Source organism: Hermetia illucens, chromosome 2, assembly GCF_905115235.1.
Source record: "Hermetia illucens chromosome 2, iHerIll2.2.curated.20191125, whole genome shotgun sequence".
Classification (NCBI taxonomy): domain Eukaryota; kingdom Metazoa; phylum Arthropoda; class Insecta; order Diptera; family Stratiomyidae; genus Hermetia; species Hermetia illucens.
In genome coordinates this window covers 37,817,944-37,838,922 of record NC_051850.1, presented here as the reverse complement: position 1 = coordinate 37,838,922, position 20,979 = coordinate 37,817,944, and the positions used below count along the sequence as shown (strand labels likewise).

The 20,979-nt window shown below is 37.1% G+C and overlaps 1 protein-coding gene across 3 annotated transcripts in view; it reads left to right on the top strand.

The window, feature by feature from the left end:
* LOC119647637 (UPF0518 protein GJ17503) overlaps nt 1-20,979 on the top strand; it is a 50,107-nt gene that overhangs the window by 1,552 nt on the left and 27,576 nt on the right. The window lies entirely within an intron of this gene.

Below are 20,979 nucleotides of genomic sequence, written 5' to 3'. Positions count from 1 at the left end.
GTGCGGCTGATGGGTAATTATTATATTCTGAAGGAAATTGAAATAAAGTTGGTTTATAGCTTGAGGCAGTTGTAAAGTTGGCTTGTGCGATTCTATGCTTTAATATCAATGCGACTCAGATAGGGATGATCAGTCAGTCATATAGGTCGGCCTTTGTGAATTGATTATCTTGAAAATGCAGAAATATAACGAATTTTATGTTCTGCTAGTACTTAGACTTCCATGGCCTTTTATTTATGGCTCGCACCGCCTTAACTTGGTAAGAAAGAGTGTTCCACTAAAGCACGACTGAACGAATAAAGCAATCCTATCGAATACTACTTTCGGAGCTCGCTTTAGCAAGCATCTATTGTATAATTTCGCGAAAATGGTCGAAAGGAATTTACGTCCATGGTGTTTAACGTAGGTACCTGTCGTGAGACTTAATCCTACGGTCCTCTTCAAACACGGATTGATTTTGTGACCACAATCAGAGCCCCGCTGAGACAAGCAACGACGATACCAGTCTATACCAAGTGCATCGCGTAGCATTCTTACTGGTGGATGCAAAACATACCTAAATCTCTACCGAACTAAGGGGTACGACACCCGTGTTGAACGCAACACCACGCCGAGGCCCAAAGGTCTCTTCTCGCTTGAGCATAATCACAACCCCCATGAAACTCCCACTAGGGGACCTACCGCAAATAAGCGAACTGTACTCACATACAACGGGAGTTCATGAGAGTCCAGGGGCTATCCCGGTTCCCATGGTACCAGTATACCCCTGATAAGGTTTCGTGGCCAATTATCACTTCAGATGAGTCCCCGTGCGGACACGGGTCTGATCGCCCTAATTAGGCCTTTGGAGCATTCCCCTACTGAATCATGGCCGGCAAACCAAAGTGAGTACACCGTCTCCCGGTGCCACCACTATGGAGGTTCTCCTCGGCCACTTGGTTTTGGTTTAGCCGATAGGGTTGCCGCCCCATCTTCGTCACCGCCACCTCTGAGCACCTGGTCGAAAGGAATGCAATTTTTCCAAAATAGAATCATTTCGCCTTCTGCGCTGAAGTCCAAAGTGGTATTTTTTAAGGTTGTATTGTGCCAATGATTTATTTATTTAGTTAACATTGTCGTTAATCCCGGTTCCACCAGATAGCTTCGAAGTTATGTGTCCTGCCTTTCCAGAGCTATCTGTGGTATGACACAGCTAGTAGCGAAGCTATCGTACGTCCTTGCGTACGACTTTTCACTGTCGTTCCAACTTGTTCTATAGTACCCCCATAACACGGAGAAGACAGCTGAGATGAGTCCTGGGTCCCTTTTTTTCAATAACAGTGGCATCTAACACCATTGACAAGAAAGTACTGCAGTTTGAAGTTGGTGTGAGGCATTTCCAGATTTTAATCAAAATGGTAAAGGCGGATCTAGCGTTGTTAAGTCGCCGGGTGGCATTGATTTTTGACAGGAAAGACGATAATTAGATTTGCAAATTGTGTTGCATTTTCAGTTATTCAGATAGAAGGTTGCGATGACCCGCTAGACTAAGAGCCTCCGATTTGTTGATATTTATCTCCAGTCTGACAATCTTTGTTTCCTAAAAATCCATTTAGTAAAAGTCCACAATTTGAAGAGAAAACATGCAAGTTTCATTCGTGTACTGGCCCGAAGAATGATGTTGTGGTTCATTGAGCACTCTAGAAACATTTATTCTTGGAGCTATCAAAAGCTTTGTAGTAGTTGAGAAAAAAGGCAGGTGCAGTTGAGATTTCAATTCTTTCTCGACGTTTTCCAAATGGTATTGACCTGTATAGCATATAGGAATCTTCTTCTTTTTCTTCAGTCTTTGTCCCGTTTACTAGCGGGGTCGACTCGTCGTAATCGGTTACCTCACTTTGTTCTATCAAATGCCTGGTGTCCATGCAATCCGGAGGCTTTCAAATCCCAATCCAGTGTATAAAGCCACCGTTGTTTCTGTCAGCCTTCTGGTCGCTTATCATCTACTTGGATGTTCAGACAAATTTGACGAGTGAATTCTCGTTAGCGCGAATTACATGCCCATCGAAGGCGCCTCTTTAGCAATTTTTCCACGATCCGTTCTATCGATCAGGGATATCCTCATTAGGAATGTGATCAAAGCTGGTCACGCACTAGTCCCACACAACATCTTCGTCTACTTAACCGCAAAACGTCGTTGATTGTCTTTTATAGTCGGCCAACACGCAGAACTATAGAGAGCGACAGGACGGACGACATTGCGGTAAATTTTAGATTTGAGACGTTCGTTGATATGTCAATCACAACGAACACCAGTTGTGGAACGCAACTTCATTCAGGTTACGTTAATGCGTAAAAAAATTTCATAACGCAGTTCTCCATTGGCTGATAGCATTGACGCGAGGTATTTAAATCGCTCAGTTCTGGGCAGATCACTGCCGCTAACATAATTGTGCCTGTTTCATGGGGATCAGTCGTCAAAAACTCAGTTTTATTCAGATTCAATCTGAGACCGTGTTTCATGGGGCGATCATTTCATTTTTGGACAAGTTGCTCGAGATCGAGAAGCAGTGTATAGGGCGCTGGACGTTGGATGTCCGGCGCTTCCGTGCTGAACACCAACAGAGACACGAAGCGGTCAAAAACTTTCTCTAGATCCAAAAATGCAATGTAAAGAGGGTGATGCTTCTCACGGTGTTTCGCCATGAGTAACCGCGCAGCATGTATTGTGTCAGTAGTTAGTAGGACAGACCCAACCTTGATTCGTTGTTATTGGAAATATTTCGAGAATACGGTTGCCAAGAATGCGTTTAAAAATCTTCATAATATGAAAAACTAACCGGATCAGACGATAATTTGAACATTCTGCTGGACTACCTTTCTTTTTCCATATTGGAACTGCGGTACTTGCCAGTCAAATGGTGTTATACCTTCCTTCCTAATCCGATTGAACATTCAGTGACTCATAGTGTTCTTCCCCAGCTTTTCGCTTTCCAAAACTCAGATGCGATGTCATCAGGTTCCTGTTTCTTTTTGCGATTTCATTCGTTTTATTGCCTCGACTTCAGTTGCACTGACAGTTACAATTGCTTCAAATGTCGGCAATGCTTGTGGAAGTGGAGGATGAATAAATTTTTCCGCTGAATTCTGTTCGCAATATTTACACTATCTACGGTCGGTAAGCAAAGTATCGTTCTTGTCATTAACGCAATTAACGTATAATTAACGTGCCCGATATCCTGTATGCTTTGGTATCGGCTTTTAGCAAGTCGATACAAATCTCTCTCTCGCCATGCCGAGTGTCCAGCTAATTGTAAAGATCTTTGTAATGTGCCGCTCGGGTGACCGCGATCGCTTTCTTTGCTTCCCGGTTGGCATTCTTGTCAACTTGCCAATTGGCCAGAATTTTATGGTAGAGACGTCTTTTTTCACGGACCTTCGTTTGAACATCCTCATTCCAAAGCTAATTATCTCGGTTGATGAACCACTTATCTGGCTCGGTGACCCCAAGGGTTGCATAGACCGCTCTTTCGGCGTCGATGTTAGTGGTTCTATTGGGCGGTGCGGTTATTTCGATTGGTTGTACACTATCGGTCAATTGATTAAATAAAATGTTCAGGGTGTAATCGTGATTTTTGCCACAAAGATCTTGAACTTTCCGAATAGCAGGCTTTTCTTAGTGAAGATGTCATCAATGAAATAACGAGTGCACTTTGTGAGGACCTCCTCTAAGTTGGCATGCTCTTTAGAATAGACTTTGTGGTGTGTTTAAAACTGTTCATCAATGGCCAGACCAACAAGGTGAATGAATGTTAAATTTTAGAAAATGATGAAGCTTTTAACGTGCTACTACTGTTGAATTTCTTATGGTGGTATTATTTATATTAGTGTTAGATGGTACAAGTGACCTAGGCATGGTGTCCAAATTTAGGTATGAACATTCAAACCATAAACATCGACGTGAACTCTTCATCCCAATTATAACTATTAGCAACTAATAAGCACCGTTATAATTTTGAACAATTCCTGACTAATGGCCTAATTCCTCTCTAGAAGTTAATTATTAAGATCATTGCTGAAAACACAATAGGTCTTTTTGAATTGCGTTTTTAAAGTTTAAAATACTGACAAGAGGAGACGGAAAAGGAGCCAGCCATAAAAAAAAACCAAAAATAATAAATAAAATGTAATTCCTCTAAAACAAATGAAACATAACCCTATAGGAAGGAACAACCACGTTGAGCAACTTCTGGAAAACAACTATGGTAACTCTAAAAATGATAAGAAAAAACCAATTCCAAAATTCTGAATCTAATACAGTAGAATCCCGATAATTCGTGACGTCAAGGGACTGACGATTTGAAACGAAATATCAGGATCACAAATTATCAGCAGTCCAAAATAAAGAAAATTAACCCTGGGAACCGGCAAATTTGAACGAATTAGCCGGAAATATGATTTATCGATGTACGAATTATTGGGATTTCACTGTACTTTATAAGTGTCCCTTGTACCTTAAGGACGGCTTGAAGATAACGTCGCACGGATATAACTTACTAATGGGTTTTTTAGGGCTTCTAATTGAATAGAGGCTAGAGTTTTCCTTCTCAACTTAGAAAAAAAAACTGTGTGTTTGCTGGGAGATAAAGAATCTTTTGAAGTGCACATTCCACACCCTGGATTCTAAGTGAGGGCGCAATATGTCTACGTTACTCTTGGTTGTCTTGGTGATGAAGTGATGGTGGAGCGCTGTTCAGTTCTTTAACAATATTTCCCTTCAATTTAAAATCGGTTACCGGATTTGCTGATTAGACTTTATCTTTGCGGTACTTGGAAAAAAATTCCATGGAGTGGGAATTTCTTGATCATGGCGGTTTGAAAATGTCCTTGATGCATCTTATCAATGTGTTCAAGAAAAATTCGGAAAACAGAGGGTGGCGGTTAGTTATTGAAGCCATGTGTTTGAAGTGAAGGAACATTTTTCTTTTATTTTTGGAAGAAAATAATCAATCATACCCTGATTATGACAGGTTCTCGATCTTATTGTCTCCGATTTGAATCCTGGCTTGCCAGATGTTTCGGTTGTCAACGCACGTTATTCATTCCACAACGAAACTCTCTTCCGGCGTCTCTACCCAACGATTTTATTACAATTCCAAGTTTAAGCGCTAACTCCTCAGCCTATTGACACTCTTTACCTATGATCGGCCCCATCCCTTCGTACTTTTTGGCTAGGATTGACTCTTGCAAGCGATCATACGATGCCAGTTTACAGTTTTTCTTTTCTGAAGTCCAAAAACAATACTTTGCACAAAATATGATTCAATAAGTCAGTTCCAGTTCTCATTCCGTAGGATTGCTATAGCTTTTAACACAATTTTTCACTTTGCAATCCTTCGCTTCACCAATTGTTGATTTCTTATCAGCACTGTCGCGTATTACTTCTTCAGTTCTTCACACTGTGCTGTCTTGAAAAGTATCCAATCATTTTTGGAATAAGAAGGCTGAATGAAACAGCTCATACAGTTGGTTTACTTCCTATTCTTAGCTCTGTACTTGAGAGCCATGTTGACAAAAATTTTAGTTTTCAACCCTTTAAATTTCCCTACTTTTGCTTTCTGATTATTTTCATTTAATCCAGAAAGAGTTGTTGCATACATATGCTTAGTATAAGTCACATGAAAATAATGTCAATTCGTCTCCATTGAACTCTAGGCAATTAATGAAGCCAGGTCTTATCCAACATATGAAGCTTGAAAAAAATAGCAATGATCTCACTAAGTATACGCTAAATTCCCCACGTCTATCGAGGCTAATTTCGATCTTCGTTCTAGACTCTCCTTAAATTTGTTCGAGCTATTTTGAAAGAAGAAAATAAAAGAAAGAGTACGATTCCCATGGAGCGCTTATACCAAAGGTAGCAATGGTCCTTCGCATCCTAAAAAAACAAATTTTTAGCCCTCCCTATTCTTATTGAGATTAATGAGATAGATTGGCAACTAATATTTGCCTTTCCGCAACACATGCATAAAAATCGAGGAGTAGTGGTTATCAGACCCCTAATAGTTTCAACGTAAAGCAATTAACTTTCCCATGCCCACAAGCGATTAAATAGATTGCGACAACAAAGCTCAGCGTGGAAAACAAGTTGTATCAACACATAGTAAAGTTTTTATATGCAATGAATGTAAGATTTAATATGAAAGCTGGTGACAAAAGTCTGACATATACACAGGTAAGGGACTGCTCATCGTAATGAATTGTAATCAGCTCAGGATGATTTCCGCATGACTGACAGCAAGAAAAGCTTGTTTTTATCGAATGGAATTTTATGCAAATGATACACATTGATTTGTAAATCATGATTACATGCAATAGTATGTATATTAGTCAACCTAATTTGCTCGTTGATGTACATGGTAGTGGCCATCTTTTCCAAGGTTTATTGAGAGGAACTTGCGGCCTTTCTTATATGTGGGTTACTCTCTCAAGATCTAAATCGTCCTTAAACTAGGCAATCACAAAAACTGGGTGTTCCAAAAAATGAAGCGTTTTTGTTGGTGAGGTTTTTGGACTTTTGGTCTGTTAAAATTTTATTTTTGAGCTCAAGCAGGGCAACATTATTTTCATCTTATTGTTGTTATTGATTTGCCGAATGCTAGTAATAGTTTAGTGTTCCGTATGCCCTTTTTTAAGGTTTTGTGTAAAACAAAACCTTATTAAAATCGGTTTACTGTCTGTCTGTCTGTCTGTCCGTCACACGCATTTTTCTCGGAGACGGTTATAGCGATTGACACCAAATTTGGTAGAAAGGTGGGAACTGTGAACGCTCACGCATACATTGAATTACATCCTTTTACGTCGAATTTAAGGGGGGTCCCCATACATGCAAAAGGGGGGTGTAAAATGTTTTTTCATTAAATATAGTCATGTGGGGTATCAAATTAAAGGTCTCGATTAGTACTTTTCAAAGCCGATCTTAGTTTTGACATTCGTTGGAAGGGTGGGGAGCGCGGGGGGTTGAAAGTGATCACTTCTTTAAGGGGGCCATTCTCAGAAACTACCAAACCGAAAAATCTGAAAAAAATTAGGAGGCTGCCACTATATGGTGCCTGGGTTCCGAAATACCTTCCATGCCGATATCTGTTTAAATAAAGTTAATAATATCATAGTATATTACTACAATTTTTTGTAATTGGTTAGAAACCCTCCTTAAGTTCATCCTAGTACCATGAAATTTTGCAGTGATATAGGCTATAATATAGAGCATGATCTTACCAAGTTTGGTGGAAATCGCACTATTACTAACAAAGTTATAATACCTCAAATTAGTTGCTTCTTTGAAAATTGAAGACTATGAATGTCAATATCACCCGAAAGTGGATACTCTCACATAATATATAGATATATTACGTGCTACGAACTAAGAAATACACAAAACCTTTCGTACCTGAAGCGTCCAGCTTCCGGTTTCCCGACTTGTTTGAATATTTCTGTAATACAGCTGAATTTGTCTATAATATTATACTAATATTCAGTAGAGTAAAATTACTCATTCACATTTTAACATTCCATTGCATATGTAAACGTACCGTAACCGTGAATATTTTCACAAAAGATGAGTTACACAAGTGAACTAGCTTCGTTATTAAATATAATATCAAAAAAAAAATTTAGAGCGGCATATTCAGTTTCCGACCATATGCTTACTTATTTTAGCTGCGTCTGTGGACTTTACAATTAATTCTAACAGCACTGAACCAACTACTTAAGCTCAGACAGAAGTGCCTTTTACTGGATGTTTTATTATTATTGAAATCACTTTCAAAGCGTTGCTGAGATTGTCAAATTGGATGAAAACTGTACCTCAAACTGCGACCAAGCTAGGAATTAATACCATTGTAAGCCGATATTTTAAAAACAATACTCGTGTGAAGCCCGCCATCCACGTTCAGATCGGGCTGTCAGTTACGCTGGAAGAGTCCGCAATGCACCTGGCCGCCAGTTGAACTGAAAGCACCATCCACGTACTGGCAAATCGCAATATCATTAGTTCAATTCTGGATGTGGAAGGCTTAAGAAAAGAAATTGAGATTTTTTTGTTGCGTGAACATTTCTCAAAAATGTTCACCAATAATAAAGATGCTCATAAAATTCTGGCTCATAGTTTAAACAAACATGCAATCCTCGCTCAGCCTAAACAAATATGTCTGGCCGGTTGACCGAATAATTTTTCATTCGACCACCGACCGCCTGAGCAGTCAAAACTGAGACCCACTGCATCCCATCCACGTTACCCCCTCCGATCAAAATGCGTATTCTTCAGGCCGAACTGAACGTGGAGCAGGTTTAAAACATCCAAAGTGTGATCAATTGCTGAAATATGTAGGAAAGCATAAAATGGACGATGCTTTCCGCAATTTCTAAGGCTTAAGGGAAGAAACAAAATTAAGAGCAAGAGTCAGCATGCCAGTCGAAGAACAAGGACACAACGGGCAAATTACGGTGTATGAAAATGCAGTGTGGAACAATTATGTATTTTTTCGCAAAATTATGCTAGAATTCACACTGCTAGGTACAAAAGTAATTTTTGTTCACGATTCCTCAATTTTTGAGATCTTCATGGGTTTAGATTTACAAAAATTATTCAAAAGTTTACCGAATATAAACAGGACCCAAAAAATCGCGTTTGTGAGCACTACTAGAGCTATGCGATCTTGTCAAATGGTTGCTCTCGACGTATTTCTATAATACTTCAACTCGAAAATGAGAATACTTGAATGGCATTTTCAACGCTATACGTAGACTGGGCTTCAGAAAAAACTTCGCTAACCAAGTCGGAATGGAATACCGGCGATATGTTGCATTGTTAAGGCGGATTAAAAATGGACCGTGGATTTCAAACGGGAGTTTTCTCGGAAGTATACAACATATCTGAATCGTACAGTCTTCAAGGGTATCCTAACGCCTTCTAGGCAGAGATACAACGATACCGAAGGTTTGTCGGCAGATGAGGAGTGATTCGACTTCAAAGCGAAATATAGCTATTCTGATGGATAGTTAAGGTTGTGAGTCAGTGCAGGGACGAACTAGATAGTTTGAGTGGTTAGCCCAAAGTCTTTTTCCTCTGGGTTCTCGGATGCAGGAATATAGAGGAGATTGACGAGCTGGCCAGAAAGAGTCCCGCGGTTCACCCTGCTAGCTGCGATACGTCCGTTACTAAATATAAATGGTATTCGCTGAATATCTTTGTTAAATTGAGGCAGATTTCACCCATTCTTACAAAATCCGAACACAGGGGTTTGCTTAGAGAATAATAAAGAATTACACTGACTATGCCACCAGTTTCGGCATACTCATAATACGCACTGCCAAAGTTGCAATGAGGAAAGCGAGACTTTCCTGTACTTCCTCTGCATTTGCCCAGCTTCAGTAAAAGCCAGGCAACAGACACTAGGGAAATCCTGAGCAACATCGACCACGTTTCCAAAATATTGTACTTCTTTTGGTGTAATTGTGCAAAAGTTCCAAAATATTGAAGAGTCTTAAGGAGTTTGGGGAAAAATAGCTATAACTGATAATATTATGGGGACCATAATCTCCCTCTCGAAATGCGATTTTTTTTTATATCCGGAGCCAGTGGTTCATAACCTTCTTCTCTGCGAATTTTCACTCAATGTTGCTATTATGAGGGATAGCACTGTCAATAATATATGAAAAGTGACCCGTCTTATCAGCTAATAGAATATAAGGTTTATTGAGTGGAATATGGCGATCAGTTAAAATTTGCCGCTCTGAATATATTGCCTAAGCAGAATTATCGAGTATTACTTCCGGTCGATATGGTTAAACCAAACAGGTTCTGCTGAATCACCTTCTAAGTATATGTGAACATTGTTACTGTTCATTGAATCGATTCTATCCAACCAGAAATGAAGTGTTTCGCCGGTTCTATTTGATATTAAATGGAGATGGATAAACATTTGTACCACCGTACTCTGGTCGTCTGTCAGTAAGTGACACCCTCAAACATTCAACACTAATTCATATTTTCTTTATTATAATCGTTGAAAAGGCCAATGTCGTTCAGCCCTTCAAACATTTTGTCAGGTTATTATGAAGCTCGTTCTTTTAAGTTTTACCAACTATCTCATGATTTATACAAAGTCAGTTTTGCTTCCATTCCATGCTTCGACCAACATGTAACACCGATTTTTTAAATCAATTTTTTGTACATAAAAAAAATAGTTTCTTCGCTATTTTTATGATCTAAAAGCAGACACTGCTTTCGCTGTAGTTTTTCCAATGTTTGGATAACGCTCTGGTGCATAGATTGAAGTGAAGGAATTACATTACTTTCTTCCAACACATAAAATTTTCTATTTAATCGTTTAATGAAATCATTGCTCGTTTGCTTTTTGTCGACATGTGTAAATTTTACTTACAACATGTGATCAGTAACTAATTCAATGTACATTTTATAACGAATAATTTTAAACTGAGAATTGACTGGTAACGGATCTTGTGAATACAAAGGAGTTCAGTAGAGGAATCTAATGTATAAATTACATAGACATAGTTCTTAGTGATAGTTCTTAGTAAATAAATATTGGTTAATTGAAAGTTCACGCAATTGACGCTCTACTGTACTTCAAATCATTAGCTTGTTCTCAGTGTAACGTGTAAAAACGAAAGCCGATAAAATTAAACACATTAGACGATATGAAATTGCCTTTGAAATCACTAGAGTTTTTGGGGGGTATAAACGAAAAGTTTTATAGAAGGTAATTACTTTTTTTGGGATAGAATTGCGAAATGCATTAACGCACAGAGTACCGAACTATGTCTACCTGTAGCTTTCAGATTACTAACCTGGAACGGTTTGGCACATTATCACGGATCAGGTCTATTCAGTTTAAGTGGGTATTTCAGGGAACCACAGCTATCTTGTCCCTACCAATCTTCATCTTTTTCTTCCTAAGGAAAATATTTAAAAATGGTAGATCTATAGATGTTTCCTAGGAGTGCCTTTTCGGGAATAAGTTGCCAAAAAAGGACTGGGGGAAAGTAGTTTCTCCAAATATGGGACTTAGATATTTTACTGGAATGTCGATTAGTTTCATTAATTATGATGTGATCATCTTGTTTGTATGGCTAAAGATGCAGTAAATTTGCACGAAATTGACAAGCTGGAGCGGCTATAACTTCGATAATATTGACCAAATTACCATGAAATTTTCCACTATTATGCAGGATACTATTCTGTATGCGGCTGCAATTTGTTACTCCAGGGATGATGGATTTCTCGGTCAACTTAAAAAAATTGGTAATATACTATTATTTAGTTAATTTGAGTGGAATGTATTTTGAAGCTTGGAATTCTTATAAGCTTATCAGGCTGAATTTTTTCAGATATTTGGGTTGGATGCTTTCCGAAAAAGAATCCTGTCTTACTTTAAGTGGGCACATTTTGATTCCTCACTCCACAATTTTTCAATTACCGCGGCAACGCATTTGAAAGTACTAATCGAGACCTTTCATATGATACCCCACACGAGCACATCAGGTGAAAAAAATGTACATCCCCCCGTAAATTTATGTCACTCATTGTTCATGCATGCATGGGATATCATAGTTCTCCTATGCTGAGCAAATTTTGTTTGAATTGGCGTAGCTGTTTTGGAGAAAAGTGCATGTGACAGGCAGACAGCAAACCGATTTTAATAATCTGTTGTTTTACAGAAAACCTTAAAAATGGTGGTGGTTTTAACAAACTAAATGTTTACTTTTGCGTAGTTTTAAATTTTCATTTCTTTTACCTTAAAAATAAAATTTAAAGAATTGGAAATTCCACAATACCGTTCAACTACTATTTTCATAATGAATAAGAGCCATAAATTTGGTGGGATGCATGGTTGAATTTGTAGTTTTTTAGTAATTCTGCCTACCGCGCTTTCAAAACAAATTGGGGAATCGGAAGCTGAACCCTTCAGGTATGAAAGGTCTTTGTGTACTTCTTATATAGGAATATTTGAGTGGGCATTTATTCTATTTGTATCTAGTTCGTAATTTTTATGCATTTAATTTTAAAATGTAGTAAATTTACACAAAAGAGACAATTTTGACCTACTATAACTTTGTCAGTAATAGTGCGATTTCCACCAAAAATGGTAGTATCATGCTCTATAGTATAGCGTATCCACATGGCCAGATTCTGTGGAAAAAATTTACACCCTGGTGAATATTTTCGTGAGCCTTTCTATTATTTCGTTGATAAGGCTATAGAGAGGAGGGTCTAGGTGACATTGTGTTGGCCCCCCTATTATCACTGGGCCGCTGAGAAAACTCCAAGTCGTTACTGTATTCTTATCATCGTACATCGATTACCACTTTGAAATCAATGATGAATTTATAAATTTGTAAAAGAAGTATATGGGGCCTATACGTCATATAATTTTAGATTATCTTTCAATATAATAACAAAATGAAAATGTTACTCATTAGAGGTTTCTCGAAAGTGTTAATGTTTTATTACTACAATAATAACATTTCACTAGAAAAGGCAACTCAGAGCCCGTCTGACCTGTTTGGAACAGTCACAGACCAATTATAATAAACAATCAAAGGAAATACTAAACCTGTTCTCTTTGGCATTATTTGATTAAAAATGGAACCATTTTTTCTAAGAAATTTCTTTATTCTTCCTGATGACAGCGTGGACATTTCCATATTTTCGCATAAATTTTCTGCCCTGAGAATTTTATGAAGTATAACCGACCAATATGTATCTCAAATATGGAAATATTTTATATAGTGAACCGATATGTAATCTTTCTCCATGCAGATCTATGTAAATATCATAAAAACCGTTACTGTCTCAAACTTAAAAAATTTCCAACAGCCAGCAGCTGCTAACCAGACTTTTTAGCGAAAAAATGAATAGTTGTAGACTAAATAGATGGATTGTGGCAATGACTAACTTTTAGATAACAGGTTTATATGTTCGCTTTTTACGACTTTGTATATTTTCTGTTTTTGTGTTTATAGTCCATTGACACTTTCTTTGAATTTGAAAGATATCACTCTTAACAGGTGGCGTATAATAGTCGTGATGGTAGCGTTTGACTCAAAGCAGCAAATCACACAATGTCGATGTTGAGTACGTGCAAAAGCTGTTATATGCATACAGCATAAACTTCTTAGTCATGGTTACGTTTGTACCTTTCACCCGGTCATCTATCTATTATAGCTAAAGGAGATTGTCTTTATAGGATCGTCATTTGACAATGTATTGTATTCAAAATGAAAATTCACATGAATTGCGCTTTTTACTATTTTTGGTGAGATACATCGTTAAAAATATTTTTGAATTCATTGTTTATTTTATTTTTCCTGTCTAAAAGTTGTTTAAGTGATGAGGCAAGAGGCTCACAAAATATCACCTTGTCTTACCATGAACACTGTCATACACGTAATAAAGTCTACTATTGCCTCTGAATTGAAAACTTATGTCACATATAAATTGCAAAACTCTTAAAATTAACTCAACTATGTGATTTATACTTTCTTCCGTATATCTTGTTATCCAATTCATTTTTATACAATGGTGGATTAGGTCGTGTAGGTGGGGACGAAATCCGAGTAGTGATGTACGAACTTCATCGATAGGATTAACCCAACCATTCTTGGGCTTTCCCAATGGGCTTCATTTCTCAATTTTACCAAGTACTCGATCTTTGTTCATTTATTGTATGTGTCCTAACCAACCAGGACACCGAGAAGCTTGCACAATACATAGTTGTAGCTCGTTCTTGCTTTGCTTCAACAATTCGCCCAAGGACCTGCCTTTCGAAGGCATTCAAGTCTGTAAAAACTAAAGACTATTATAAATGACGACAAGTATAGTTTCTTTACCATTTATATTTTCGACACGATCTTGCCTTACTGTTGTTGTCCCCCGTCTCCTCCTCTTTCGCAAAATATGTACTATCATATGTATAGTATGGAGGATTTCTCTTCATCAGCTGTAGGGTAGGAGCACTTCCAAATGTTAAATTGCCGAAAAATAGTGTGTGTTGAAATGAAAATAGTAGAGTTCGCACTAAATACTTCTTATAATTTACGTTTTATGCAGATGCAAAGCATATTTTTGGAAAGGACTAAGCGAATTTTTAGCTGATTCCTAGATAAAAAAATAAATATCGCCATTACTTTGGAGTATATGGAAATGATTTGTATTTCGACAACCACAAGTGAGTGAATGAAAGACGTGTATTTTGACCACTAGATTTTGTATGAAAGTATCCTGATGATCTTTAGATTTATAGCTCAAACAGTCCCTTAGAACGAGGTCTGTACTTTTTGTACTTGATAATCAGGACCTATCGCATGACTACGCGTGAAGAAAACATGTTTTTATACTCAATCAGAGAAAGAGAATGAATGGCACTAACTCGATTGATTAATATCTGTTCTCTTACTATATTTCTCGTCTTATGTGTTACTTATAAATACATGCATAATAACAACAACAGGTGTGTAGACGCGGGGAAAGTGTAAATTGCGATATTTCAGTCTCCCACGCTTATTTGAAATGGTGTTTATTTTCATTAATTCACTGTTTGAACTTTATGAGTGTTAAAATCGATTAATTTCGGATTAACTTCAATTTATTAAATGAATGCAAAGTGGAATTGTTGATTGTTTGAATTTCGATGAGTTTAATGTTTACAAAGAAAGCTGATATGCTTTGGGTAATTGAAAATAACTGAAGTTTTATTTAGAGTTTTTTTATAAGCTATAAGCTACAAGGCATAATCTTGGATGCACTATATACTGGTCGGTTAGTTTGCCTGGCTTGGTCTTTACGCGTTTGGGTGTTCTTCATCGACTTCATCGTCGTATTTACAGTTATTATGAAAATGCACTCCAAATGAGGCTATCTGTTTAGTTTCCTCTCTCTTTATTACTTTGTCTTCGGACATGACGGTTTTTCCTTTCGGTAATGGTTACCAGATAAATGGTACTTGAGTGTGAATCCACAATCGAAACGCACCTGTTAATGTACTTGTTTGAATTTGTTGATAAATTTTCTCAACCGCCGCAGTTTTTGATGTTGCGTCCTTATGCTTGCTTTTCAACGTTGGCTTTAAGGAGGGCAACCTACCCTTAAAGCGCTCAGGGGAGTGTTTTTTTAATAATCATTAAAAAACGACAAAATATATCAATTTGAAGTTTTGATTGCTTATCTATTAAAGTTTAAAGTTGAGATTTTAATGGTCAAACCAAGAGGAGGAGATTCAACTCCCAGCGCATACTTCGAATTTTTATGGTGAAGAAGAATCATTGCGCATCTTCGACCGTCAACAGCAATTGTAGGCGAAAAATTCCGCATCTAAGGGTTGACGTTAGTGCTGTGTATGTGATGCAGTGCATTGGCGTGTGCTTATGTGGCTGCAAGCACATGGCTGCGAGCATGTTGCATTATATAGCTGTTTATGGCTTGCCACATGGAACGAGGAAGCTCACGCAAGAAAACTATCCAGACGACATAGACAAGCCAATACATTACCCAAATGGGTCACGGCCAGTAAGCTTCCTCGTTCCTACACGAAAGATACACGATGACATTCCATGCTCTTTTGCTGCCGGATTTGTTTTTCTTGTATAAGACCGTTAAATATAATAAAAAAAAAACAAAATGGTGGCCGCAGTCCTTCAGCGCTGTAGCACTACTCGTGGAAAAATAAAATATGCGCCTCGCATAAATTTGCAGATTTTTTAATGGAAAAAGTGTGCCCTAATTTTAAAAAAAGCATAGAAAAAAGCAAGCCTCAATTATTTCAAATACGGGAGTTAGATTATAAGCCAAAAGCGTAGCAGTAAGCATTCAAGATTACCGGCAAATTTTCAGAGCAAGAGATTTTAGTTACTGCGCGAAATACCTCTAAAAAGCCTCTTGCATTGTATTGTAGTATAAAAAACAGAATAGAAACCATTTACATGCAAAAGGGAGGTGTACAATTTTTATACACCGAATATAGTCATGTTGGGTATCAATTGAAAGGTCTTGATTAGTACTTTTCGAAGTCGGTCTTAGTTTTGCAATTTGTTACAAAGGCGGGGAGTGGGAGGGATGGAAAGCGATGATTTCTCTAACAGACCCATTCTCAGAAACTACCCAGCCGGAAAGTCTGAAAAAAATCACGAAGCTGCCTTTATATATATCGATATCCGCTCAAATTAAGTTAATAATTGTATATTTCCATGTTTTTTGGGCAAATTGAATAAAACCCCTCCTTAGGTTTATCCCAGAGTTATGAAAGTGGGTATAGAATATAATATGAAGCATATTATCTCCAAGTTTGATCCAAATCATACTATAACTAACAAAGTTATAGTAACTTTAACTTTACCATGTAAATTTACTGCAACTAAATATCAATATCACACTAAAGTGAGTAGTCTGACATGACTACGTACAAATGGGATAGTTCTGCACTCAGATATACTCACAAAAGAAGCAAACAAAACCTTTCATACCTGAAGCGCCGAGCTTCCGATTTACCAACTTGTTTGAAAACATTTTTGATGCGCGGAGTAGCATAGAGAAAAATTGAATGAACCGATTTCATCTATTTACAATCTTATGATATAACCTAAAATTAGACCAAAATATTAAATTTTGGTAATTTGGGAGCACGAAATCGCTCTGCCTTTAGAAGTCGCTCTTTCGGCAGACATATTTTGATTATAAGTTTCAATAATTTGAACACTATTGAGTCATATACTTCTTAATGATTAATTTTTAACGAATAAGTATCGTCACAGGTAATGGTTGTGTCAACACAATTATAGCAACAATGAACTTTCAAGGTTCACTCGTGCCAATAGTGGAAAAAGGAACTTCTTTCTCCTTTTTACCTAGAAGAAATATTGCCATATCTATTACCCATATTGATTTATTCATATTGCCTTTTACTTTCACTTTTCAGTTCATTCAATAAAGCTAGAAGTTTACACACATCGTGTTATTCATTTCTATAATTAGACAACAAAGTTGTCATTCTTTGAGTTTCGGTGTTCATTCCAATTATCTTTATTGATTGAAATCTATTTTATATCAAAGAAAGAATGGTCGTTACGATTTTGTCAAGAACTGGTTTACTGTAACTTGTAAAAATATTTTTCTTTTAGTATATTTGTTATATGGATAGGAGTTACGAAGTTTTCGGCATTATCGTCATCATTCCGTCGATATTATTGTGAAACCACTGAATGTAGTTTGTTAAGTTTTCAATCGTTTCATATTACAAAAATCTATAATATCGTCGTGATATCAATCGTGATGTTAACAAAATATTATATTTATATTCGCATATACTTATATGAAATGGAAAAAAATGGGGAATATTTCTTAGCAAGTTGCTTTTCTCAAGAATTTTGTATTATCTATCTTCTCGATAATTATATGTGTTAACGAAGAGTTTTAAAGATGTCTTCCATCTTCTAGCTTGATGACGTTTTTTAGTTTTTTTTATTTAATTCAAGTTCATAATTCATTTTGAAAAGTTCTTATATGTATCTATTATACATACGTTAACATTTTAAAGATAATATCTATGTTACTGTCGAAGGATTTAACTCACAATTCGGTGAACTAGTTCATTACTTAATTGGTTTAACATTTATCATTCTCCTTTGTTTATGCCATACAGCAATATATTTTCGTTTGAAACTAGTTTCTCCTCTATTGATTTTGTAATATTTTTGTGCTTATTGGATTCCATTCAGGCCGTTTAGCTTCATGGAAGTAAGTAGGTAAGCGAGACGTTTAGCGCCAAGAGTAATTATCTGTAACCAGAGACATACAAAGCGTTTCGTTTCGTTTACAGCTTACGTACTTAACGTAATTAGTCCTTTAAAACAATTTTATGGTTTTCTCTTTCTGCACGAATATTTTCAGGCTCTATTGAAAGTAAAATTGACTGGTCAATTTATTGTTGCGTGGAGTGAAGTGTTGCTTAGGATTCATTAATCGAATCAGAAGTTAAGAGTAAAGAATTGAGAAAGATATAATCCGGAACTATTAGAATTAATAAGATCAGATTATTGATTGAACTATTGAGCTATAATTTTTTCACTCTTAGGAAGTAAGAAAACTTGGATTCGATTTTCATTTATTGAATTCGATGCCTGGATGTATCTAGGAGAATATGTATAATACCATAGTTCATCTCAGTGAAATTGTGGAATTGCGTCATTATTCCCATCATCATTAACTGATTTTCAATTAATTGTCTCCTTTTTCTGGCGAGTTTCTCTTCTGCTGTTTTTCAGCGACTGTAAATTTTCAGCCATCCAATTTTGTGTCGCCATCGCTTTGTGTGAAGGAGCAGAGTCTTGTTGAAAGATGCATGGCCTGTCACCGCGAACACTATCAATCCAGGGTTTCACTACTGTCTCTAGAACCTCGATGTATGCAGCAGAACCTCGATGTATGCAGTCCTTGAGGGAAGAAGTGAGGTGGCATGACATGTCCTTTGTTGCTCACAACACCCAAAACCATAACAATAGCTGGAAACTTCGTGCGCATGGCAACAGGAACCTCTGTAGGATCGTAACAGAGCCATCTGTCATTTCTGCGGTTGACCTTTTGGTCTTGGTTAAAAAAATTTTCATCGGAAAAAAACCATGAAATCTCAGGCGCTTCAGGGAGTTTAATTTTGGTTAGAAGGCGTTTTGATCGGATGACTCGCTGTTCCCTTGTTTGCTTCGATATAAACTGCCGTCTGCGCAAAACGTAGGATTTATACCGAAGATCTTCTTGGACATTGGTTTTGAAGGGTCCTCGTCAATGATCATTTGCACTTTTTGAATAAATTCTGCAGATCGGACAGTGTCAGAAAGTCGCACCTGTTTTTTGCGTTTTGCAATTGATTCTGTATCCCCCCGCGATTCTTCCAATTCACGGCGAACCTTATGAACGGATTAACGAGCGCACTTGAGAAAGTTAGAGATTTCTAAATCGGCGTGATTTGCACATATAGCGACGATAATCGCATGTTTCTTCATTTCCTGAGTTAAGTTGTAGTCCTCCATGTCTTATCTGAAAAAGAAAGAAAAATAATGATTTCGGGAAATTATAGCGACATATATGCATGTCCTCAAATACCGTACGCACTCTGTACGTATTTCTTGTAGTTTGAAAAAAAATATGAATTAATATTTTAGGATTTTAGCCATATACGAATGGAAAGATGTGCGTAGAAAGTTTTTCACATAAGATGAACACAAAACCTTTATACCTGAAGCGCCCAGCTTCCGATTTGTTTGCTTCATGTTCTATTGCTTTTATTCCAGATGTTTTCGTTTATTTCTTTATGGACAAGAAAACATGTGTTGCCATCGGTGCCGGTCGATGAAATGAAGCAATATCGCATATTTTACTATTCACTAAGTTGTTATTTAAAGTTATTTACAAATACCGATGTCTCGAGGACAACTTTTCCTCTTCTTCAATGCTGGGTGCCGTACGAGGACGAGGTGAAAAGTTGCCCATTTGATTAAGAAATGGCACCAGGAGGTCTATTGGTTTTCTATCCCTGACTAGGTCAGTTGCTCTGTTACTACACATTTGAGAGCTTATTGAAAACAACGTCATAGTTGTGTGTGAAAATGGAGAAAGCAAAGAAACGTATCATCACTAAATACTTATATTTGAAAGGTCAAACATCAATTCTAATCAAAGAAAAATAAATTCAAAATTGAAAGACTGTGGTTTACTGATGATGGATCAAGTTCAGGACCTCCTGTTGGGGTCACAACTGTCGAAATCAGTTGTAGTAAAGGATCGCATTTGTTAACTTTAGGCCAGAAGTTGGGCCGGAAAACTGTTTCGATCGCGAATTTGGCAAAACCAAACAACGTCAAAACAATGGATTGGACAGGTCAACCAACGCCAAAGAAAATAAAAACAATTTTTTTGGTGACTAAGGTTATGACGATTGTTTTTTGAGACGTAGAAGAAAGTATTTTGATTGATTACCTACAGAAGGATAAAAACATCATTGGGAAATATTGCACAAGATTATTGCACCGTTTGAAGGATAAACCGCAAAAAAACGACAGCATCTGGCCAAGAAAAAAACTCTGGTGTCTTCATCACAACGCCCCCGTCCATACGTAGATTGTTGCAATGGCTAAATCAACGAGCTGAAGTTCGAATTGTTCTCTCATTTAGCATATTCGCTAGATTTATCCCCAGCGACTATCATTTGTTTCCTAATCTCGAAAAATGGTAAGGAGGTAGAAAAAATTGTAAATGCGTATTTTGGGGGTCTGATTCACACTATAACAGACGGTATCACCAAATATGAGCCCGTAATGGAAAGTGCATAAGTCCTCATTGAGATCAAATTGAAAAATAAAATAGAAAAAAAACCACAAAAAAAAACGATTTTTCTTTATCAAACCGGAAATTTTTCACCCGGTTATCGTACAGCACTGAATAAGAGGAAATCTGTAAACGAAAGTTTATAATAATTTCGCATCGTACAGGCGCTTCAGCATTTTTATGCTCTCCAAACTGATAGCATTTAATTTCTGAGTAAAAGGATGACACGCTTATCGTTTGTAGATTTTTAGCTCTAGGTGATCATGAATAATGCGCAAGGCTATTCTCAGTTCTAAATTTGAATCGGAAAAGTCGATTTTCTGCATGCGGCAAGGGTTGTGATTTATTCAGGAGCTAATCGTATATGCCACCTCATTTCTCCTGGCACTATGTGGTTCTTAAGTCGTTTAGTGCACTAAACATTCGTTAATTTATAATCGGCCTAAGAATGTTAAAAGTCTTCACTCTTTCACGCGCTTTCATTAATCCAACAATAGCAACACGCACAGGGTATTTGTTACACTATATCGTTAAAGTGGTTACTGAATTAACCAGCGAACACTGATAGTGAGTTCATATGACATATTATTGTCACTTTTGGTAGT